The sequence below is a fragment of the Lissotriton helveticus genome, chromosome 5_1 (assembly GCF_964261635.1).
Source record: "Lissotriton helveticus chromosome 5_1, aLisHel1.1, whole genome shotgun sequence".
NCBI classification, from domain to species: domain Eukaryota; kingdom Metazoa; phylum Chordata; class Amphibia; order Caudata; family Salamandridae; genus Lissotriton; species Lissotriton helveticus.
Window position 1 is genome coordinate 1,777,960,784 of NC_136065.1, and position 25,735 is coordinate 1,777,986,518.

A 25,735-nucleotide genomic window follows, 5' to 3' on the forward strand; every position below is an offset into this window, starting at 1 on the left:
AAACTTTCTGTCTTTCCCTAATACTTGACTGTGCACATAGGGACCCTCTTGATCTACAGGAATCTCGATGAGAGGCAAGCCAACCTCCCTCTCTAGGCTGTTTCATGAATACGGCTGATAATCTGGATACTCTGACTGTGCATACTGGTACATCTGCTGTGTAACGTGTTGGGTTGCAGCTATAGGCTGCAGTACTGTAACTGTCTGTTGTGCGTTCTGCGGTAGCTGGGAAGTCTGTGAAACTTGTTCTTGTCTAGGCGGACGTGGTCTTTCTTTCGTTTTACCAGTAGCTATGTTGTGTTTCAGAACTGCACATTCGTTTATATAATGACCTGGCTGTTTACAGTAATTGCAGGTCCCTTTAACGGGAGATGCAGGATGACTGGCTTGATTCGTACCCCTCTTCTGACTGTCTTGCGGAACAGACTGTGCAACTAACACTTTCATTTTCGTGTCTTTCATACGTCTCCTTTCGTGTTCCTGCCCCTCCCTGATTCTGTTCTGGTGGTACTGTAGCATCTGGAGCATCTGTGACGGAGTATTAGCTTGCCAGGTACTTTCGACTTTCAGTACTCGATTTTTAACTTGTGGACTTGAATTCTCGACTAGCTTGGTAACAAAAAGATGGGGATACGATTCACTACTTGTTTTCAGACCACTATTAATAATGAAACATTTCTCAAATCTAGAATAGAAATCACTAGTATCTTCATCTTGTTTCTGTTTACAGGCTGAGATGGCATCCCAGTCTTCCTTTTTCGTGGCTAGTAATCTTGGCAAAACTTGTATCAATAACTCGGGCAAAGCTTTAGCTTTGTCCCCAAGACCGGTACCTGGGACTCGTGTGTTATCTTCAGTCTCTAATGCGGTCCAATCTATCTTTTTCTCTCCCACCTCCCATTCTTTTTCTTTGAGTTTTTCATATATGCCCGCAGGCAACAGGACCTTTAACATTTTAATGATATCAGGATACGTGTATTCTCCCATACGGAGCATGTCCTTTAATTCACGGTGGAACCCTGCTGGATCTTTATCGTGACAAGGTATTAACTTTTTCATTTCAAGAAGTTCTATTTTCGTGATAGGGGTGTATACAAATACTCGTTCTAGATCACCCCCCTCTCCCTTAACTGGATGTACTTCTCGCAACGGATTCTGTCTGTCTATGTAGAATGATTTTCTTTCTGGGGGTGGAACGGGAACAAAATGTGGATTCAGAAACGTTCTGTATTTGTGGCGCTGTTCTAGTATAACACTAATTAAATCGGTACCTAGACCTTTCCATCTGTTTAGGAGTAACTCGTTCAGTACATCATGTAGAGGACCTGGATCAGAATGCTGACCCTCATACAATGTAATGAGGTGTTGGATCATATATGTACCCACCAGATGCTGCTCGGCTGGGGGCAGTTTCAGAAACGTTTGGGCCACTATTTCATCTGGAAACGTGGTGGAATCACTAGTCCATCGGACTGCTGATCGGGCTGGTTCTTGTTCATGCATGGTACTAGGCTCACTATAACCTATTCGTGATTTCAGAATTTGGTCGGTGGCCTGGAATACTTGTTCAAGAGAACACTGTTCTGGTACTGGAGGAGGAAAAACTTTCTTGTAATCTAGGCGTGAATGTCGGTCGGAAAGTCTAGTTCTACCTACATACGCTATTCTGGAGGGATTCTCGCTGTCTACCTCTTCACTTGAAGAGTCATTCTCTTTCTCGGTTGCTCTTTTTGCTTCTTCTTTCTGGTGTATACTTATAATTTCCTTACGAATTTTCTTGTACATACTTTCTACACTACCTTGTGTCTTGTGTTTTCCCTCGGCTATATTGTCACTCCACTTAGTCAGACCTTTCATCTCGTCTTTATCTTTATCAGGATAATCTTGCTCTCTTATTAAACAGTTAATCAAGAACTGTAAAATCATATGTTGAGTCTCGACTTTTCTGTGTGCCATAGCTTCGTGAATACTCCCTGGATTCTCTCCTGTACGGACAAAACAATATATTCTGTCTAGATGTTCCTTCATGTCGGGCAGGGTGACCAGAAAGTTGGCAACCCGTCTTAAACGTACTGAATATAATACCATGTGATCTTCGCCTGGGACTGGATCATATATACAGTCGGTAAGAAGTCTCTTGAGGTCTGCGTATGTAGCTAGTTTTGGCGTACGCTGTAACGCTGCGTCTCGCGACGTCAGTCGTCTTACTTGAGGCGGGGTGATAGGAGCACCTCCTCCCACTGCTCCTGAACTAGAATCGTCAGTTAATACTGTACGGGCTGGCAGAGTGACTGGCAAAGCGGGTACATTTACTGTGGGCTGGTCCGGGGGCACTGGCACATTAACTTGACCCCCGGGACCAGTGGCTGGAGGAACAGGAATTACATTATTTACAGGATGCTGCGGGTGAACGGGCGGAATATGATTTGCATATTCTGGGACTGTGTCGTCCAAGTAGGACGAGAGAAAAATTTCAGCTGCGGTCGGTTTATGACGTAGCTTAATCGGGACCAATGGTGGCGGTAAATTACAGGGTGCTTCCGGGGTTGCCTTCGGCAAGCCCTCGGCAAGAAGGGGATACATACCTTTAATAAGGGCATTTCTCTGTCTGTCTGACTGTTCTGCTCTAACTCGTTCACCTTCTTCAATTAATTCCCTTTCTTGGGCTTTTTCTGCGGATTCCCTACTTAACTCTGCTTTCCTGAATTCTTTTTCGGTTCTTTTATGAGATTCTTTGCGCCATAACTCGATGGCATCTTTCTGGGACTGTCTGGCTTTCTTTTTCCATAATGCTTCTTCTACTCGCATGATGCACTCGGCATCCCATGTACCTGATACAGGCCATCTATATTTCTCTTCAAGATCTTTCGTGTAATCCGCCCATAAGTCTAGATATAATATGGCATCTAAGCCATGCTTGTGATACATGAAATGTCCAGGACTGTCCCTAGGAGGGACAGGAACTGCTTCTTCGAGTAACCCTTTTCTGGTTTTTATCTGACCTAATTTCGAGAACAGAGGCATGACTGAATTTATACTTGGAACACAATACACAATAATCACAGTAATGAAATGGCAAACAAATCACTCATACCACGACATAGAAATACATTAATGACAGTTTGAACAGAATACTACCTGATACACTGAAAACATAGTACTTGAATTTCTCGAGAACGGACTTACTAGAATTACTGGATGCACTGCTAAAACAGTACAGAACATACCGGTCTCATAAAGAGACACGTCATACCGTATCCACCTAGGTGGACACGTCGGACTGGATCTGTGTACCCAAACCCATCGGACCAGGAACAAACTAATGATCCTGTCTAGATACTTCCCCCGCAACGGTACTCACCGGGAAGCAGAAACTGGAAGGCCTCGGACTGGACTGGACTGCTACGACGTCGGACTACGAACTTCGGATTTCGGACCTCAGAAACAGGTGGGCCTCCGGATACCTCGGACCTTGCTCTCTCGGCTTGGGCTCTGGTCGGGACGAACCGCATTCCACACCGCCTCGTCTGGATGCCGGACCGCAGTCTCCGTCTCCTCCGTGGGCCTGAGGGAGACTTGAAGCAGAAATATCTGCACGTGCACGGTAGAGTTCCGTCACGGCTGCAGAGGGTCAGGGGGCCTGCGTTACATCGCCAGCGCGTGGGGAAAGGGCACGTCCCTGTTCGGGCGCCATTTCTGTGGTAAATAAATAATTAAATACCGGTACTATTTTTGAATACATTAATAATAACAGATAGCTCAATAAATAAGAGGCAGGATCCGAGGAATCTGAGTCGAACGGGCTTTATTCAGGCAAAAGGGAAGGGACAGGATCGGGACAGCCTGAAATAAAATAGAGAGGCAGCTGCAACGTTTCATCAACAGTACAAGGTATATATAGTAAAACATTAGAATTACATTGCATACAGTAGGCGTAACTAGTGACAAACGTAAGATAAGAACACATGGGCGTGAAAAGAAGTCGTGCACAGGGCGTGCACGTAGACATGTGATGAGAACGTCACAGAAGTGTCATGAATGGGCGGAAACATGGAGGGGGCTACCTGAGCAGCTGGGACCTTTAACCTAGTGGTGCGCGCAAACGGGCCATGACGTGTTACCGGGGAGAACTGGGGGCTCTGACTTCTGTACTAGAAGAGGAGACGAAAGTCTGCGGTGTCAGGACGACATGTACCTATAGCATATCTGGTATCTGGTGTTTGGAGTACATGTTGATAGAATCTAGAAGTTATCAGGGCAAAGGCTACTGGACACTAAGACTGGTGCATGCATATATTCTACATGTATTGCTTGTGCTATGTATCTTCTATGAATATTAATACCGTAATTCTCTTGCATGGAGACAGGAAGACTAGACTATAGCTGAAGCTGTTTATGCGGTTCGTTAGCTTAGGAATGTGAAGACGGAGAGCTGAACTGATAACTAGAGGCATAACATATTCTTGGCAGACAGGCAGGCAGAGCCAGGCCGGGCACCGCGCTGCGCGGCAGGGAGTAAGTGAAGGGTCAGGGATGCAGGTGGGGGCTGCATCGCTCCTCGGAGTGGGTTCAGGAGACTGGAGCTTGAATCTGGTGTCCGGGCCCTTTGAGGCCTAGAAACGGGGACAATTCAATGAATTAACGTGCACACTGTAAAACGTGGCAACATAGGCCTAATACTCATTGCTTTCACGAGAACTGGATACTGGCATACTAGAGTTGGACATAACTATAATTGCGTCTTTAATCGATCATAGGGGGATACATGCATATCGATCATGCACATATAACATAGGATGGGGAACACGTAGGCACATATAACAAGGCAAAATTCAATTTTCCTCAATCCCGGCAGAGTGTTTTTAAGAGAAATGCAGCGATTCTATGTCCCCACTTTCTTAAAATGTCTATAGAGGCCAAGGAAGAAGGGATCCTCTTGAGAGATCTCTGCAGCCCCACACTAGTGGTAATTCATAAAGCTGCAAAGCCTGCAACAAACTGTACTTCTTACTGACCAATATTGCGTTTGAGTACCGAGATGAAGATCCTAGCAACGATACCAGTTGCACGGTTACTACCAGTGATCAATTCCCTAATCCACAACGACCAAAGAGGTCGACCAGATTTAACTTTCTCAGGATTTATAAAGGTTAGAGTCAACACACACCAGGGATGATCCTCATATATTGTTGTCTCTCGGTGCCAAAAAGGCATTTAATGCCGTCCACTGGCCCTTTCTAACACAAACCCTGAAGAGATTTGGGTTTTGGACCCAGGTTTTTGGCCTGGGTAGAACTGCTCTAAAATAACACAGTAGCTAAGGTATGGGTAAACGAGGTGACACCAGGGAAATTCCCAATCAGGAGGGGACTCAGACAGGGTTGTTCCTCATCCCCTTGCTGTTTGCCGTCACACTAGAACCGCTGGCGTGTGTGGATCGGACACACCCGGACGTCACAGGCTTCCGAATTGTGGAAGAAGAGATAGAGGAAGAACGGATTTCATTATACGCAGATTCCATACTATTATATGTCACTCGCCCCAACGTAACCATAATGAGTATATTTACAACATTCGAGCACTATGGCAAGCATATAGGCTGCAAAACAAACTGGGATAGGCCTAGGTTTTACCCAACGGGGTCACCTTGAGGCACGAGATCTCTCTAAGCATCTACTCATTGATCAGCAGGGGTTCCAATACTTGGGCTCTTTGTGACCTCGGATAGGGGCACAAGTCCTGACAGGAATATATGGAGAGTACTGACAGACTTCCACACAGATGTGGAAAGATGGCACTCTTTTCCCCCAACAATGCTAGGAAGGGCTGCTCTGTACAAAATGGTAACTCTTCCCAAGCTCCACTACATTCTCCAAAATACATATCATGTGATCCCAGAGGAGTTATTCATTGGAGTAGAAAATGGGGTCCGGGCGCTCTTATGGTATGAGCGACACCAGAGAGTGGCACTGCGGATGCTAAAATGCAATCAATATAATGGGCAATAGCACTCCCAGACATACAGGTGTTTTATTGGGCTGCTCACTTAATAGCTTTTAACGACTGGGGATACACACCGAGTGACCACCCCACTTATACGCTAGAAAGATCACAATTCTAGTCCATCTCATATTTACATTATCTCTATAGAGAGAAGGGCTCTATACAGTTGCTGCCAGCAACTCGGTTGATCCTAGAAGCCTGGAAAAGGGTGAAGAGGAGGATGGGATGGGAGGTAAAAGTTACCCACGAGACCCCCCTGTAGGTTGGAACATGCCTGAGAGAAACTGGGAAGTTGAAAAGGTTCAGAAAGTGAGATTCCATCGGGATCTCCAGGCTGGAGGATCTCCAGGCTGGAGGATCTCCTGGAGGAAGGAACCCTGAATACCTTCAGTTCCCTCCAGCGTGAATAGCAACCCTGAAGACTGGGTGAGATAGAGGACAAAATCGGTTTCCTGGACTTATAATACAATTAATAATAATATGCCCAACTCCTTAACCAAGCTGAAGGGTAGAAGGAGCAGTGAGTTGAGCCATAATGCACCCAAGAGAAGTTGCTAATAGATCCCGGTTAAGGTTAATTCAATAACATTTTTTACATAGGACATATTATGACAGGGCCTGTCTACATAAACTTGGCGTGGCAGAGTCTCCAAGGTTTTTGCGATGAGGGGCAGAAACTGGGTTGTGCCTACATACCCTATGGGACGGTCCCAAGATACGATCATATTGGACCATTAAATTAGAAGAGCTGACCGCAATACTGGGGGAAACCATCCTGATAGACCTGAAATATGTCCAACTAGGTATACCAACTGAGATAGACGTCCCGAGAGCTAAACTCCTCTTCAGTAATCTGGCCCTTGTGGAGCCAAAAGAAACTTGGCCCAAAACTGGGGAGCCGCCGAACTGCTAACCTTCTGGGAGTGGAGAACATAAATGGACCTTTACATGGCCACCGAAAATGTCACCTATAAGGCCAGGGCGTGCCCTAAGAATCTCCACAAGATATGGGGTCATTGACAAACATAATGTGGTATAGACATGGGAGTAAACGAGGCAAACCCCATTCAATGCTTTTCCCATGACTCATAACAGAATACCGTTTCACATGCTATCTTAATGTATGCCTACTGCGTATATGCTGATAATGTGCAGTATTACTGTAGAATCTGAACCACAGCACCTTCATTCCAATGTACCTGTGATTTCTAATGTGCTGTTGAGCACTATGTATTGTTTGCAACGAAACCAAAATCATATTAAAAAATAAAAATTATTATTCTTCAATCCCTTCAGATGTTGTTGTGGTCCTGTGAGTCTGTTACTGATGTCACTTTTTCACTAGAATGTACCTCAGGCTCCTACTTTTTTCTGTAAGTTACCATTGGACGATTTGCTAGCTTATGTCCTATGACAGGGTCACTCGTTAGTCTTCCAGTTTTTGATTATGATGTTTCTAATCTTGTTGGATTCCAAGTTATGTGTCAAAATTACCCTAGGTGTGTTGTTAGCTATTTCCTGATCGTTCTTGGTAACTGGATCAGTCAGGGTTTGTTCTCTTGTAACTGTCTTTGCTTTGTTCATAGGTCTTTTGAGTACCCAATTTGGATAACCTCTTTCGCTAAATCTTTCCATTTTATCAGTACTCTATGCCTGGTATGCTTCATCAGTGCTACAGTTTCTTCTTGCCCTCAGCAGTTCCTCATAGGCGATACTCCATTTAAGGGTATCCGGGTGGCTGTTGAGGGCATGGATTAAACTGTTCCCCGCTGTCACCTTTCTATGTAGTTTGGTATTAAGTGTTTTGTTCTTGACCTCTACTAGAACGTCTAGAAATTCAATAGATTTGTCTGATCGTTGTGTATGTCAATTTCAAATTGAAATTGTTCTCGTTCAGCTTCTTAATGAGGTTTGCAGCACTTTCTTCACTTCCTTTCTTTCAGGCTGCCATTTTTACAAGCTACATTGATGTTATCTTTCCCGTTGTCCATTTTCTATGTCGTCATTCCATTATGTATAGAGGTGGTTGACATTTTGACAGGTGTGTGAGCAAGGAGACGTGGTTCTCTGAAACGTGAAATTGGTGATTAAATCTTTGCGGACAAACCATCCCTGAGTGAGCGTCTACTTCGTTCCTCAATTATATTATGTCCGGTGGGCTTCGCCGGCGTCACGCTCCAGCTGCCATGGACGAGAGAAGGGAGGTAGAAGCAAACATTTGAATATATTCATATTTATGTTGTTGACACATCATGTGATCAAGCCTCTTTGAGAGGCGAAACGCGTCTCGACAGATTGCTGGCACGATTTTGCACTAATAAAGCACTAAAGGATTAGCACTTAAACGGTGGTTTCGCTCTACGTTATTTGGTCTCCAGGAACAGGGGGCATGGTGAATGGCGTTTTTATATATATATATATATATATATATATATATATATATATATATATATATATATATATATATATATATATATATATATATATAAAACCTACTTATATTTAAGACCTAATTTCCATAGTAAAAGTGTTTTTTCTTTTGCCAATATCTTTGGCGTTGTTAGATGAATGTTGGTGAAATTTTCAAAACAAATTGTTTGCTCAGGTCAGCTCCAGTCTTGAAAGTTTCGGGAGGATTCGTCGAGCGGGAGCCGAGAAAAAAGGGGGTTCCAAAACGCGTTTTCTCCATGTTCATTTCTATAGCAAACTTTAGACAAAGCTACAGCCGAACTGCTGAACGGAATTACACCAAAGTTGGAAAAAAGGTAGGTCTTGGTTCAGAAAGCGTTTTGTTTTAAAATGGTGTAAATCCGTTCAGTAGTTCCTGAGAAATTCAAAAATGAAAAGATATCAAAATCTGGTGACCGAGGAAGATTCGCGAACCCTCCCGATCACAAGCTTCATTCTGATTGGCTGTTAAAACTCCAAACCAAGAAGTGTTGGCAGCCATCATGTGACACGTTAAAACCGAGTCACAAGAAAAAAGGGAATAAAATGATTAACAAAAAGAAAAGGGGGCAGGGTAAAAACACCATGACCCCCTAGGACAGGGACCCCCAGGGCCTCAAAAAGCATTTTTTTTTAAACTGCAGAAATCGCACTGGGTGCGCGAATCCCACAGAGAAAATTTTAAAAAACAAAGCGTGGGTGCCCATGCTTCATTTTAATAGGCCCCTGGTGGGTCAGGTCCCGGGGGCAATCCCAATTTATGTAGCTTCACCTCCCCAAGGCTTGATGAAAAATATGAGTGAGGGGGGCTACTCCCTCCTACCCTGCCCCGGGGACCACCACCTCCCTGGGGCATCTATTTGCTTATGTGGGTGGGGCCTCGTGCCCCCCCCCCAAGCGCTGGGCACCCCCACCTCCCCAGGGCTTAAATAGAAATAAAGAAGTGACCCGGGGACCAGCACCTCCCCGGGGTATTCAGTAAATTAAATACGGGGCTCTGTAGCAGACCCCCGGAGACCACCACCTCCCCAGGGCTTTAAATCTAGTGGAGGAGGGCCGCACAGCCCCCCTCATGGAGCCCTCAATAAACCTGGGGACCATCACCACCCAGGGCTGGCTCCAGCAATGTCCCAGAGTGCCCACCCATGGGACATTGCAGTTTGCAGTGGCTGGGCGGGAGCATTGCTCGCGTCCTGTCATTGCAAACTCTACTTTGCACAAAGCAAAGCAGAATTGCTTTTGGAGCGAGCTGCAGGTCAGCAGCTCCCCTTGTCCAAAAGCAATACCAGCTCCCACAGGAGGAGGGGAGCCGACTGGGACCGCGGGGCATTGGGGTTCCATCTGCGGTCCCCAACATTAGGCAAGGCCCTGGGGAATTGGGTCTCCGGGGCCAGAATTCCGCGATTTCTTTTTTTAAAAAGCCGGCATCTCGCCAGAGGCCCAGCCCACTCCCAGCATCACTGTGCAAACGCACCTCCTGGCATGTTCTGGGTTGGAGGATTAAGTCCCATAGAGTTTTATGGGTCCTTAGGGGCCAACTAGCCCACCAGGTACCTCCAGTAAGCCCCACACAGTCGGATTGCTGAGAGGTGATCCGAGGCCACGCCCTTTTTTACACCAATCTGTGAACACCCCTCTTAGCGCACGGCTGGTGGGGCGATGAGGTCCTCTTGTGTCCTGAGGACTTCAGGAATAAAGTGGACTTCATCTCCCGAGCAACAGTGCAACAGGAGGCACATTTGCATAGTGGTGTAAAAAGGGGGCGTGGCCGCAGACCACTCTCACAAATCCAGCTGTGTGGGGCTTACTAGTGATAACAGGAGGGCTAGTTGGCCCCCAGGAACCCTCAGGAGGCAAGGGGACTTCATCCCCAACCAAGAGCGTGCCAGGAGATGCATTTGAAGAGTGGTGGAGAAAGGGCGTGGCCTGTGTCCACCTCTCAGCAATCCCACTATCTGGGGCTTACTGGAGGTGTCAGGTAGGCTAGTTATCCCCAAAGGACCCCCAGTATCGAAGGAGACTTTAATCCTCATCCAAACGCGCGCAAGGGAGCGTGTTTGCCGAGTGGTGTGCAAAGGGGGCATGGCCTGCTATGTGAATTTAGCAAACCTGCTGTTCGGGACTTACTGGAGGTAATAGAACGGGTAGTCTACCCCTCCTGCTACCTCCAATAAGTCCTCAGCGCTGGTCGGAGGCCGAGCCCCCTTTCTCCACCACTCTGCAAACACGACTAGTAGTCAAAGAAGCATTTGGAATGTAATGGGTCTCGCAATTTCAATAGTTACGGCGTTGTAAATGTAAAAGTTTTTTTACTAATGTTTTGGGGAGTGGAGTAGATGTACGTTGTGTGTAGTCGAATTATGTGGTATGTTGTGCAGGGAAATTATGTGAATAGAAACTATGTGGTATTTAGTGTATAGGAATTATGGAGAGTGAGATTATGTGTTATGGAGAGAAATAATGTGGTATGGTAGCCTGTGTTGTAGAGTGGTAACCTCAGGTTTAGTCTTTCTCGTTTCCATAGAAGCTAAACAAACTCAATGAGACAACAAGCATTTGCAATGCAATAGGTCTCGCATTAGGAAATTTTGAGCTATTGGTATTGTAAATGACAAATTGGTTATTTCTGTGTTGGTTTTGAAAATAGCGAATTTAATAGCTTTGTCATTTACAATGCCAATAGTTATAACTTTCGCAAATGTGACACGTATAGCATTTGTAATGCAATATGTGTTGTATTTACGTGACTTAGATGTATTGATATTACAAATAACAATGGCTTTTTTTTATAATACTTAAATAAAAGTTATTGTAATTTATAATGGCATGGGTTGCTGGGTTGAAGTAGAGACTTGAACCTGGTTCCCCAGTTCCAAAGTCTGCAGCTATGGCCGTTAAGCCAAATCCTATCCCCTGTGGGAATGGCGCATAGCTGTGATGAAATGAATTAACTGGTCAAAGATAGACAAAAATTAATTAACGGAAAAGATCACAGAAGGAATAAATCATCTAAGATGAGGTGATGTAATTCAAGAAAATAAAAAAAACACACTAGAGGTTCCTGAACAAGGTGTAACCAAGAAAGGGTTACTAGCAAGTATGCGTTTTTAGTTTAGTAGAGCAGATGGGATTTTCAAACACCTATCTTAACCAACTGAACTTAAATGCCTCTCTATGGCTATCAAAAAAAAAGTACATGTAAACAGGATTCCATTGCGTGTTCTTGTAAAAGATTTGAGAGGCAGAGAAAATGTACAATTAGTTTGAAAAAGTGGCAACAGCGCTGCTATATACGAGGCATGAGAACCAGAAAAGAACAGGAGATTGGCACTTGTCACAGGGGTTTCACTCCTATATAAGCCCGCTGAAATAACCCCCCCCCCAGATATAGGAGTCAAAGAGGGTGGCGACCTTCTGGCCTAATGTGGAGCAGGATGGTGGTGGGGTCAAGTCGGCGATGATATATATATATATATATATATAGTAGAGCAAATTGCTCAAGCGCTTCGGGAGGGCTCACCGCTTCATCCGACCCTCCGGTCTGTGTTTGGCTCCTCTGCAATGTTCACAGGTTCCCCTGAATTAAAATTGGGTCCGACGCGTTTCGGGGCCACAAACGCCCCTTCCTCATGGACTGTGCGCAGTTCAACACCATGTTCTCTTCACGCTAGTCAAACGCATCTTAGTTTGAGCAGCTGGCGTCGTCCTCCCTGAGTGGGTGGAGTTTGGCAACACCGGGACTTCTGGTCAACGTAGTCCTGTGAAGTGAAACAAAATAGTAACCTTGAGTAGGTTGGCACGTCTGCACTTTCATTACTGTCATTAAGATCCTTAAGTAGGATGGTAGGGAAGCTGCGGGCATCACGTTATTAATCAAATGGATGTTGCGCTGACAGGCGAGTGTGTTTGATCTCGCCTCAGTCTCTTAGGACAAGATACAAGTTCTGCCATCAGAGTGGAGCTCCTTCCGCGACCGAGGCTGGCCGCCTGAATATAGTAGAGCAAATTGCTCAAGCGCTTCGGGAGGGCTCACCGCTTCATCCGACCCTCCGATCTGTGTTTGGCTCCTCTGCAATGTTCACAGGTTCCCCTGAATTAAAATTGGGTCCGACGCGTTTCGGGGCCACAAACGCCCCTTCCTCATGGACTGTGCGCAGTTCAACACCATGTTCTCTTCACGCTAGTCAAACGCATCTTAGTTTGAGCAACTGGCGTCGTCCTCCCTGAGTGGGTGGAGTTTGGCAACACCGGGACTTCTGGTCAACTAGCGTGAAGAGAACATGGTGTTGAAGCGCTTGAGCAATTTGCTCTACTATATATATATATATATATATATATATATATATATATATATATATATATATATATATATATATATATATATATATATATATATATATATATATATATATATATATATATATATATATATATATATATATATATATATATATATACTTTGGTCGGGAGTGGGGAGGAGAATATGGGACAAATGACCGAGATAGGCAGGAAAGGAAAAAAAATCCGATTGGGATGCAGCTCTATCTAAAAGGGTAATTACTGTACAGTACCGCCTTTTCGGTCCCATTACAGGAGAACAGTCCGAGGACTCAAAAATGATACAGCCAATAAGATAGCAATGCAGCCACTAACATCGATTGCTCCTAAAAGGTGGACAGCATCTCCAAGCCATGAGCAGGTGTTCCGTGAGCAGAGTAACTATTCCCGACTCGATATTCAAAGGCATGGTGGTAGGCGAAAGACGACGAAACTCCCTAACAATGCAAGGATTATAAAGTAACGGTAGAAACAGACACGGTATTTTTACACAAGTACGTTGACACCATTAATGAAGAATAGAGGTTACAAAACGCAAACACAATAATGTTCACGCAATAAAGAGTTTTATTTTTCCAGTATCTCCTGTTGTAATGTAAGGAGCGAGTCACTGTGTAAATAAACATCTATCACACTGCAGTCTCACAAAACCTCGATCTGCGCCAACACATGCGGTTAAAACAAAGACAAGCACACTGCCCTTGAACAAATAATTGTTACAATGGAAACACTGCAAGGAATCCGAAAAACATGGGCTCAGTTTATTTATAGACGATAGGTCCTGGTAACTGGCCGATTGTATTATCCACAACTCCTTTTCAGACACTTTTTTTTGTTCGAGTAAGCCACCCTATCCCCTTCTTTACGAATCTCGCGCCCATGACCCACACACCGCTCATCGAAGACTTCCCCACGACGTAGCCACTTCGGAACTAAGTAGTAACTAGACCCGGCCGTGCCATACGCCTCTCACGCGAGAAGCAGCGACGTCAGGCGGGTGCACGCACTTCCGCGCAGGCGCAGTGTTTTCTTGGCCGCTTCTCCGGCTCTGCTTGCTGATGGCGTACAAGAGGCGATGGACGGCACTGGAGCCCCTGGCCGCGTCGCCCCCGCCCGCCCGCCGTAGCAGCACTGGAGCCCATGGCCGCGTCGCCCCCGCCACCCTCCCACCCGCCCGCCGTAGCAGCACTGGAGCCCCTGGCCGCATCGCCCCCACCCGCCCGCCCGCCCATCCATCCATTGGGAGCCGGGCAGAAGGAGCCCACAAGAAAACAGGGCAAGAAAAGAGCCCGGTGAGGTAGGGGGGGAGCGTGTGTGTATGCAGTGTGTGTGTGTGTGTGTGCGCGTGTGTGTGTGTATGCGACGGCAGGGGTGGGTTCTCTGTATGTATGGGTGCGTGCATGGGCGCTCGTGTGTGTGTCTTTGTGTATGCGCATGCGTGTGTGGTGTTGGAGCTTCCGAGGCAGGAGGTGGGCACGCCGCCGTGCGCGCCCATGAGGTGAAATCTGCGCTCGTGCCCATCTCGTGTCCACATTCCCAGAAACGGGTGACAATAGTCGTCGAGCAGACCGCAATCAATGCTTTGCATTGATTGCACGTTAGGCTCCACCTAAAAAAGAAGGAACTCCTGAGGAGCACTTCTGGACCTCGTCAGAGGTATGAGCAGGGCCACTGGAATTATGCGACTGTTTGGCTGCACCGACTTTTGCACAATTATACATTTTCGGCATTTGCCACATAATCCATCATCTGCTGCCTAATCTGCACATTTGAAAAAAAAGGCTTCTTTCTAGCTCAAACGGCTCAAACATTACCAAAAATGCAGCCACAAGTGTTACAGGGTGGTGGAAGATCCTTTGCAAACCTAGAATGGTCACCTGTTACTTGCTGCTAAATGTGAGTGTTATATTGGTACTAATAGCATGCAAGCAACTCTTGCTTCTTTCTTTCTGCACCTACCTATGTAGGCATATTTAGAAATTAGCATTTTATAAACTTTAGAAATTCACTGAAAAAAACAGAGGTTTCAGGGATGTTATAGTTAGGAATTCGCAGTTAAAAAACCTTTGAAATTCACTGCAAAAATCATAGGTTTCAGGGACTTTATAGTTAGAAATTAGCATTGAAAATACCTTAGAAATTTTGTGAAAAAAACACAGGTTTCAGGGACGTTATAGTTAATTGAACATTTCACTCGAACAAAACCAGAGAAATTCGGCCGTTATAGTTAGTTGAGCTAACTATAACTTGCGCCCCCGCAATGCACTGCTGATGACGTCACATGTTACATCACTCATGACATGGTCAGTGACATCACTGATGAAAGTGATTACAAACCTGCAGGGAGCCCGGACATTGTGAAAGTTTTATTATTATTATTATTATGAAGTTCAGAGCTAGGGCTCATGGCTGGTGCTATGAGTAGCAATGGAAACTGACATTCTGCAACGTGTGATTCATTTTTAGCAGTCTAACACTGTGAATTGGAGCGAGCATTGAGTTGGTGTCAGTAAATATGGAGAACTGTCTACAGAATCGTGGCAGGTTGGGACACTAGTTTTTAATAAAATTGCAACTTTGCACAGAATTGATAAAATTAGTTGACGGACTGTCATCTTTGAAAATATCTAATTAATTTCTGATAATGTTACCAATTTACTTGCTGCCAAAGATAGATGTGATTTTTAAAACACAATTATCGCGAAAAGTGTGGCTGTCTATATTCAAAATGTAATAACTTTATTTGAACGGCAGCCAATGAGTGCTTGCTTAAGAAAAGGAGGACTATACCTTTAAATGACATAGCCAAGACGTGGTTAGCAACACCGGCGAGCAGCAGTTAAGTATAAAAGTGCAAATGTCATCGTGCATATTCAGGTTGATAAAGGCTGCCAAGACAGCCGGAACGTGTCCCTGTAACATTGAAAATATGCTGCCAAATAAAAGGATTATTACTTACGTGCGCGTACACACACACACACGCGTACACACACACACACACACACACACACACGCGTACACACGCGTACACACACACACACACACACACACACACCCACACACACACACACACACACACACACACACACACACACACACACACACCGACCCCCCCCCCCCCCCCCTTTCCATGCATTTCTGCAGGCAGAAGAGACTATATTTATGAGTGCTCAGAAGTGGAATGTCATTACCAACTGCATATCGAGGAATAGAGTAAACCATAAACAAGATGACACTGCATTATCAGAAACTCAACTGCTTGACCTTGAATATTAATATTGTGAATCTGGGATTCGGGAAGGATGTTGTCGTGAAAGAAACAAAGATCTTGTTAAGGCAGCAACTGCTTAATAAAGTCAGAGTGGCATGGATAGCTTCCAAGACTCACGTACGGTTATGGTATGGAGACAATGCCAGAAAAGCTACTCAATTTGCTTGGAATGGGCAAGGACCAAAAATCGTATGTGGGTGAGGTGAAATGCGTCAAATGTTGGAGGCTCTTGACACTTTCTTGGCAACTATCCCTATAAAATGCTTTTTGCCAATAGAGTGCAGCTCCCTGTAACGAGTGGTACCTAGATTACTAGGTTTGGGTGGAAAGATCAACATTCCAGAGCAGCATCATGCAAATCTGTGACATTTGCTTGCTTGTCCCATTTGTACAGGTGATGACGGCAGTAATGGAAACATTTTTCACTGAGCGCCTCAGGGAAAGAGAGGTCTTCCATTACGTTCCGGATATTAGCGCGCCTGCCTACCGTAAGGTTCAGCCTCCAAGTGACGTCAGGCGGGCGCACGCACACAGTGTTCTTGGGCGCTTACCCGGCTCCGCTTGCTGATGGCGTACAAGAGGCGATGGACGGCACTGGAGTCCCTGGCCGCGTCACCCCCACCCGCCGTAGCAGCACTGGAGCCCCTGGCCGCATCGCGCCCGCCCGCCCATCCATTAGGAGCCGGGCAGAAGGAGCCCACAAGAAAACAGGGCAAGAAAAGAGCCTGGTGAGGTAAGAGGGGGGGGGGGACATGTGTGTATGCAGTGTGTGTGTGTGTGCACGTGTGTGCATGCGACGGCGGGGGTGGGTTCTCTGTATGTATGGGTGCATGCATGGGCGCTCGTGTGTGTATCTCTGGGTATGCGCATGCGTGTTGGAGCTTCCGAGGCAGGAGATGGGCACGGCGCTGTGCGCGCCCACGAGGTGAAATCTGCGCTCGTGCCCATCTCGTGTCCACATTCCCAAAAACGGCTGACAATAGTCGTCGACCAGACAGCAATCAATGCTTCGCATTGAATGCAGGTCGAGCTCGCCCTAAAAAGGCACCATCCTTAAAGCACAACTTTTAATCAGAAAAAAGTCAGATTGGTTATGCAGGCTACATGTACAACAGGAGTTGATATCAAACGGTCCTGTAGCTTTGATTTGGTGTCCTCACAGATTAAAAGTAATGGGGGCTTCAAGTCCTACCACTGTCGCCAGACTGTAGCAGTTTAAATATTGCAGTTCAACCTGTCAAAATAAACACTTATGACAGGTAAAAATCTCACTTTTAAATAGTAATAAGTCAACCCCATATAAGTCATGGTGAACGATACATGGAATTTACAAGTAGGATATGTAGGAATTAAACATGTTCTTACAGAGAAAAAGCCTCCAAAGCTAGTTTCAATGTATTAAGGCCGGATGTTCCATCAGAAAACAATGAGTTACATTATTACCTTTATTATTACAATGAATAATGCTGCTTTTAGTTAGGAAACAGCTATAAGGATAATTAAACAACTATTTTTAATAGATATTAAAAATCCGATTCAATGGTGTTCAGGTGTTTCATAAATGTTAAGGAAAAGATCCTTAAAGCCTCCAAAGACCCATTTGCATTTGCTCTTCTACTTCTTTCAGCCAATAATTAGCATTTGAATAGGTGTGCACGAGTGTGGATTCCTCCCAGAAGCACACAATAGGCTGACTTGAATGCGCAGAGAGGACCCCTCTGAACCTGAGAGAATATGCAAGATGGGGCTATGGGCATCCATTTTGACATTACATTGCCAAATACTGCTTCAATGTCAAATCCTTGACAGGTCTGCTGTGATTTTACATATAACTCGTAGGGCACACTTCAAAGGGCAAAAACAGGATGTCAAGACTATTCTTGGGCATTCACTGTGTGTTTGCAGGAAAACTCTACTTTGTTATAACACACTTCTGTCTCTGGGATTATTGTGTGGACAGCGACTGCCTCAAACTGGATTTTAGTGTTAGATGTAGGAAGATAACTAGGATTACTACAGTACACTTTCCCACACACACCCTCCGCTCTGAGCCCAACAGCACAGACTTACTGTGACATAAACAAGAAAGTGGAGCTGACTGAATAATGCATTTGAAAGCACAAACCAGTAATTGCCTAAGGCGATAAGTTCCTCTAATTCACGCAAGAAACAAGGAAAGTGCCTTAAGTGAGTCGGATCCGTGCGTCAAGTGAAAAAAAAGTAAACACATTAGTAAAGCCCTACTTGGCGAAAAAGCTGTGTCGCTATCCTTCTCAAATACACTGCGACAGTAAGTGCAGCAATTCATTAATATTGGTGGTGGTGTCAAATCCTGTAGAGAACATGAGGAATTCACTTTGTTGGTGCGAGCGACCGAGCGCTGTCACAGGCAGCGCCTCCTCCTCACTTTATTCTTTAGATTTGATTGAAAGCTGTTTTACTGTTGTTCATCAAGGAAGGATTAAATTGCCTCTTGTTTGAAGCACAATATGCTAAATTTGCTTATGCAAAGGGAGGCTCGCGCAGGGGGCGTATCTTGTTTGAGAATGCGAGGGAGGTGAGTTGAGGGTGTCCCAGCAGGCAAAGAATTGTACCCAAGACAAAAGGAACAAGCATGCCACACTCCAATAAAAATACCTTTTGTGCCGTCCTCTACATAACGATGCTAATGTTACTAACAGCCCAGTAAACGCTGAACAAAAAGCAACCAGATTCCTTATTAAAAGTCTTCATACATCACAAAGATGGCATCGGCATGTCGGAATGACGGAAACCAAACACATTCCTAATTAGAAGTCCTCATACGTCACAAAGATGGCGTCGGACTGTCGAAATGGGCCGCAGTTAAAGAGGAAAAGGCGGGAACAAGTAAGCCCAATTAACAAATCACGCTCCAGTGTTTAAAATAAAAGCTGACACACGCCAATCAAAATGAAAGGCGTGGCTTAAATCACCCTTCTTGAACCGTATAGATTGCAAAAGCCCTCGCATGGCGAGAGCAGCACATGCGCTGCTAACGCCAGGCGAGACCTAAAAAGTGATATGAAGCAGCCAGCGTTGACTGACTCCTAGATCGCTTTTTAGCCAGGTTGCAACAGCAGCCCACACTGCTGTGCAATATGTAAAAAAAAAACGGCTGGGAGGAGCAACAGAAGGGAAGTGCGGGGGAGGAGGGTGGGAGCCACAACAATCTGACCCATCCAAAAACTATAATCACTGGCCTAGACGCACTGTACCTGCATCAGATTGTCCACACACCGACACACCGCTGGACATATCCTAGATGTCATTTTTGCTAATACTGAACTTGTTACCTTTCAAACTACAACTCCAGTTACATGGTCAGACCACCACTTGCTTGCTTTCCAACATAAAACAACACTAAGCAACTCACCTAAAACTACCTTATATCCATCCACCTATCGGCCGTGGAACAAACTCAATTTAGAACACTTAGAAACACAACTAACATCAAGGACAAATCTGGAAACAATAAATTCTGTTCAAAATCTATATGAATGGCTACAGGAAGCTTTTGACATCCTGATACCACTCAAAACCACACAACAGAACAAAAAAAAACAAGCATTTACAATGCAACGGTCTCGCCTTTGCAAAAGTTAGAGCTATTGGCATTGTAAATGACAACATTTTTATTTATGTGTTGGTTTTGAAAACAGATAAATAAATGTCATTGTCATTTACAATGCCAATAGCTTAATCTCTCGCAAATGCGAGCCCTATTGGATTTGCAATGCAATAGGTAGCATATTTACACGAGTTTGAGCTATTGACATTGCAAATAACAACGCGTTTTACTTATGTTTCAAAAACACACACACACACACACAGAGCCACATGCAGCCACACACACACACAGAGCCACACACACACAGAGCCACACACACACACACAGAGCCACACACACACACACACACAGAGCCACACACACACACACACAGAGCCACACACACAGAGCCACACACGATCTGGTCGTCATAGGAATAATAAAGTATAGGGTCCTGTAAGGATTGAGACGTCATAGATAAATAAGACTGACGAGTATTATTGTGAATGTGCAGTATTAATGCCTTCGCCTCAAAGCATGCATGGTGCATAACAGTGTACATTCTGCTGTGTGCTCAAGACCAAAGCCCTCATCTCTCAATGCCACTCACGCGGGCCCTCAAGCTTACACCAGTATCCCCATTGCCTTATCCCATTATCAATCATCCTATTTGCCCTATTGCCCCGCAACTCTACATCTTTATCCCCCTAGTTACCTCCTCAATGGCGCACATCAGTACTCGTGCAGATGTGTGCCCGTGCCTAAGATGGAATGTTTATAATCATGTAATGCACATACATGTAAGTACACACCCGTGCTTATTTACAGAGAGAGGGGGTGTGACGCATGGGTAGATTTTTTTTCTCATAAAAGCAGCAGTTTCAAAGCCCAAATTTCACGGGGGTTTCATGTTATTGAGCATGTGACGTAATTGTGATGAACCACAGACGTCATACATGATGCCGACTCTTCGTCACGCCCTTTGAAGTGTCTTGTGCATGACATGTAAAGAAGGTCTGACCCCCTAATGACAGCTGGGGCCCCTGAACTCTGCAGACAGCAGTTCAAAACAGTCGACATCTGTAGTCGAAATATGCTGTTTGTAGTGCCTGGCATGATTACTGAAAGTACACGCTGAAATATCGTATGTGCTGTGTATACAGACAGCAGAACAGTCTTTGCAGGGTTTCACTTTCTGTTTAAAAAAAAAAATTAGTTTTCTTGTTTGGAAAAAAAGCAACTTTCATACTATCGGCGCCCAAATAAACATATCACATAACTGTCTAAAAAGTAAAAACCCTGAAATTCTAATTCGGGGTTGTGGTGAAATGTACAAACGAGTGTGCCTTCAGCCTGTTGGGTTTGTGTCTCTGTCGTTGGAACAGACCCCACATCACCCTGGTGTGTATTCTGTGTGTGTGGGGTGGGGCCGATGTGGTATTTTGCATTTTTAGCTACTGAAAATAGCTTTTTAAACGATCTATAATTATAATAATACTGCCACATTTCTCGTTTATTTAGAGGATATATCGATAAGAGCGCCGATGCATACATCACACACACACACTGTGGCTTTCTGTTATATGTGTCTGCTCTCACCCAAATATTACTGACTCGACAGACATTGGAGGGCTGTGAACAGCACAGAGACAGGTGTTAAAAATATTCACACCTTTGTTCCTGAAACACAAACCTGGGTGGGTGTGACACGTGGCGCAGGAAGAAACATTGTTATTTGTGTTGCTAAGTTTGTATGGAGGGGGTGGGGGGGGCGGTGTGCTGTGAGTTACCCCCACCCACAATGTACTCCAGACTCGGTACACCCTCTTCGATAAACCACAATCTACAGCCAGACATCCATAAACCGCATCATGTGACATTGTACAGCCCCAATCTACAGTCAGGCACATGACATCACATCAATAGAGCCTGTCAGACACCCGGAAACACTACTGCAGGAATGCATAGCCCACAATGTCTAAGTCAGACACCCGGCCTCAGATTGCATGCGTCACACCTGGAAAACATATTGCGTTCCCGTTATGGCGTAGCCCACAGTGGTGCGTCACAGATAACGCAGCCCAGCTGAACTTGAAGATAAGGCGCCTCACCCTGCTAGCGCGTCGCTGCCATGGCAGCTCGGAAAGAGTGCCTTACAGCCTTGTGCTTTTCACAAATGTCACTTTACTTGTGCAGCAAAGCATCGCTCGCTGTTAGACCTACTGCCGAGGTGGCACATGGGAAGGCGCCCCCTGCCAGGAACCTCTAAGAAGTTGGCAGTGAAAAACATTCCCACTAACCTTCCTCGCAGATTAGTGGTTTTCAGCCTGGCCCTCGCCGCAGAGCACCGGTTGAATAAAGCAAGCCGTGAGCAAAAGTGAAAGCGTGGTGGGGCGCGAGAACAGGCGCGCGCGTCTCCTAAAGCGCTCGAGGAGACGCGCACGTTCACAGCGTGTGTCTCCTAAAGCGTGCGAGCAGCCATTGTCTCCTATGTGTTTGGCAAGCTCGTGCACCTCTCCTGTCCCACTTCGCTAGCTACCCGGCGGCTATAAGTCTCTCTTACGCGAGCAGCGCATGCGCTGCATAGGTAGGCGAGACCTAAAAAAGCGCCTTGGAGAAACATAGAAATAAAAGACATAAAACAACAAATTAGAAAGCTACAACGTACCTGTCTCAAAACAAACGCCAAACAAGACAAACTTCACCTACAGAAAATTAACAGATTATACAAATCAGCTATCAAAAAAAGCTAAGAAAAGTTACTATTCAGACAGAAGTCAAAACACTAAATGTGCAAATAAAGAATTCTATATATTACTCAATGAATTTCGCAAACCAAATTGCCTAGAAGGAACTCATCCTGTTACTCAAGATTTCACAGACAAACTGTCAAATCATTACACGGACAAAGCAGACAAGTTGGACTCGTACTTAAAACAGTCACAAAGCACCAGCACTAAACCTTGTACAAACAACAATCCAAGAGTACTCTAACCAAGCCTCTCCGTTCCTTCCAACACATCTCACACAATGAATTTATGCACCTGGTCAAAGCAAGCAGGCCTGCCAGCAGCTCTTCTGACCCCTGCCCACCACAAACTTTCACGACAATTCTTTTAACAACCTCTGCTGCCACTCCAGTAAGAAGAATCATCAACGATTCCTTCACTACCGGAATATTTCCAGAAAAACTAAAAAAATCACCCATACGCCCTTCACTGAAGAAAACAAACTTGGACCCCCTGAACCCTGACAACTACAGACCCATTACAAATGGACCTTTCCTGGGCAAACTGATAGAAAGAGCAGCGTTCGCCCAGATGTCACAATTCATTGAAGAGAATGACATACTTTCGGACTTCCAAACAGGATTCTGTCCACGAAGAGGCACTGAATCTGCTCTCCTTGCCATCTGGGATGACCTGAAGAATACAGTTGACCGCAACGAGGTTGCTGCGCTACTCCTCTTGGACCTCTCAGCTGCCTTTGACACGGTTGACCATGACACTCTGAAACAAAGACTCTATGACTCTCATAGAGGGAACTGCTCTAGACTGGATCGCGTCCTACCTTCGAAACAGAACTAATGTCATCCATACACCACCTTTCTCGTCCAAACCGTACTCCACAAAAGCAGGGGTCCCTCAAGGTTCTATCATCTTGCCCATGCTTTTCAACATCTACATGAAGTCATTACCAGTACTGATCAATAAATTTCACCTCACGTGCTATAACTATGCAGATGACCCTCAAATACTCCTGCAACTGGAATGCCCCAAAGACATTGGAAAATCACCAATTTTCAGCTGTCTCAGAGCTGTGGATGAGTGGATGACTTGGAGCCATCTCAAATTGAATGCTTCAAAAACTGAAATATTCACGGGTGGCAATTGGAAACATTACAACCCGCTTGCCGCATGGCCTAATGAACTGGGATCACCAACTAAAGTATCGAAGGAAGTAAGAAACCTCGGAATGACCATAGACTCCAAGCTGTCGATGAATGCCGAAGTGGACAAATTAGCAAGATCAAGCTTTGTCCCTTTAAAAACCCTGCGACTAATTTTGCCTCATTTGGGATTTCCACACAAGGTCCAAGCTACCATCTTCCTTGTTCTGTCCAAACTCGATTACGCCAATAGCCTCTAACACGGATCACCTTTAACGACCATGAAAACACTACAACGGATTCAGAACTCCGCTGCCAGACTACTCTTGCATATCAAACCGCGAGACCACATCTCACCTGCCTTGAAAGCCCTGCATTGGTTACCGGTTGCCAGAAGATCCACGTTCAAGCTGTTTTGTATCACCCACAAATCAATACATGGAATGGGACCGCTCTTCATCAGGAATAAAATCACGAAACACATTCAACAAAGGAATCTCCGCTCTAAAGGAGCATCTAGCCTCAAAATCCCAAGATACAAGAAAAAAAACATGGGTGGCACATCCTTCTCTGTTCAAGCAGCCAAACTATGGAACTCTTTACCTCCCAACATAAGGTCCACCGACAACCACCTTATCTTCAGAAAACTACTCAAGATTCGGCTCTTCCCCACATAAGCACCAATCGCAAACAGAAATTTGCAGCGTATCCCTCTGTATATAAGCATTTGTTTTTCCTATAGATGTGTACCTATCTTTGTGTATTGCTTTGTATAAACAAGTACAATAATTATGTTGTTGAGAGGGGAATTTTTATTTTTTTAATTAATAATAAATAAATACATAAATAAATAAATAAATAAATAAAATTCATCTTTGGTCTACATGTAAATACTTCCATTGTGCATCTATGTACCTTCCATGTACTTGGATCTGTGTGTCTGTTACTTTTCTCCTGAAAAAGCATATCCAATGCACTACCCTATTTCTCATCCTGTGTCTCTATCAATATCTTTAATCTACATATACTTACCTCCTTTATGTATCTATATACGTTCAATGTACTTATGGATCTATATATTTATCACTTTCTTCTAATTTAGCATTTCCAAAGCACTGCCCTATTTCTCAGCCTTTTCTTCTCTCAATATATCTTCTAGCCCAACCTTCTGACTCATCTCAAACTTCTTTCTACTACTCTTTCCAATGCACTACCCTATCTCTCATCCTATACATCTACCAATATATCCTCTACATCCACTCTCATTTATCCTAAACCCCATACCACTACTATGATCCCCAAAAAACCTCTCGACTCTCTCCTACTCTACCCCTCCTTGCCTCATCTGACACCTTTTTTACTATACCGATCCCCTAAAACAAACCTTTTGAAACTCTTCCCTCTGACTCCTCCCCTTCAAAACTAATTTTTACTCAACCAAAAGCCTCCTCCCACTGCTAAGACCTAAAAAATCTAAGACCTAAAAAAAAATCATCCTTTACTCTTTTATCCCTCAACTATCCTTTTCAATCAAAATTAACAGACTGACATGTTCACTTCTCAAATTCCATATTCAAATATGCTAATTCACCACTAATCTTTTATGGGTTACAGAGTAGTATGCTACTCGCCAATAAAGGGTCTCAACACCCCATCAGGGTTACAAGCACTATATAAATGCAAACCTTTTCCATTTTCTACCCCTCCCCAACCCTTCTCTATCCAAATAACTGACTAACATATCCACTACTAAAATTAATTTCATGTTTCACCATACTCATTCAACACTAGCGTGCTACTTGTGCTTCAAAATCCCATAAGGGGTAGCAAGCGCGTTATAAGTACAAACCTCTTTTCCTCTTCTATCTCGCCAACTACCCAAATAACAGAATAACTGTAGACCGGGCCGGCTGCTCAGGGCCGCCTGGAATAGGGGGGTTTGGGTTTGGATCAGGCCTAACGGTTGGAACAGGTTGCAAACCAGGGAGTAGAAGGACACCAGGTCTTGCAGGTAAAGAGGGTTTTATTGGGATAACACGTTTGGTATTGAGCATCAAAGTTCTCCTGGTTCTAAACGTGAGTCTTTCCCTGGCAAACTGGCTGGGATCCGTTTTTGCAGCGCGGGTGTCCTCTTCCGGTTCTTCGGGTTTCGGGGCTTGTCCTTAAGGTCTGGTCACGGAGGCAGCTCGCCGCTCCGGAGCCCATGTAAAGGAAGCCA

General features: G+C 44.9%; 1 protein-coding gene across 7 annotated transcripts in view; it reads right to left on the reverse strand.

Annotated features, from left to right (window-relative positions):
• MAP3K3 (mitogen-activated protein kinase kinase kinase 3) overlaps positions 1-25,735 on the reverse strand; it is a 2,022,699-nt gene that overhangs the window by 1,956,131 nt on the left and 40,833 nt on the right. The window contains exon 1 of one of the 7 annotated variants that reach the window (XM_078645063.1): positions 11,972-12,147. The exons of the other annotated variants lie outside the window; for them this stretch is intronic. The gene's annotated coding sequence lies outside the window, so the exon portion shown is untranslated. Of the gene's footprint in view, positions 1-11,971; positions 12,148-25,735 lie in introns of those variants that run through there. 7 annotated transcript variants of the gene reach the window in all.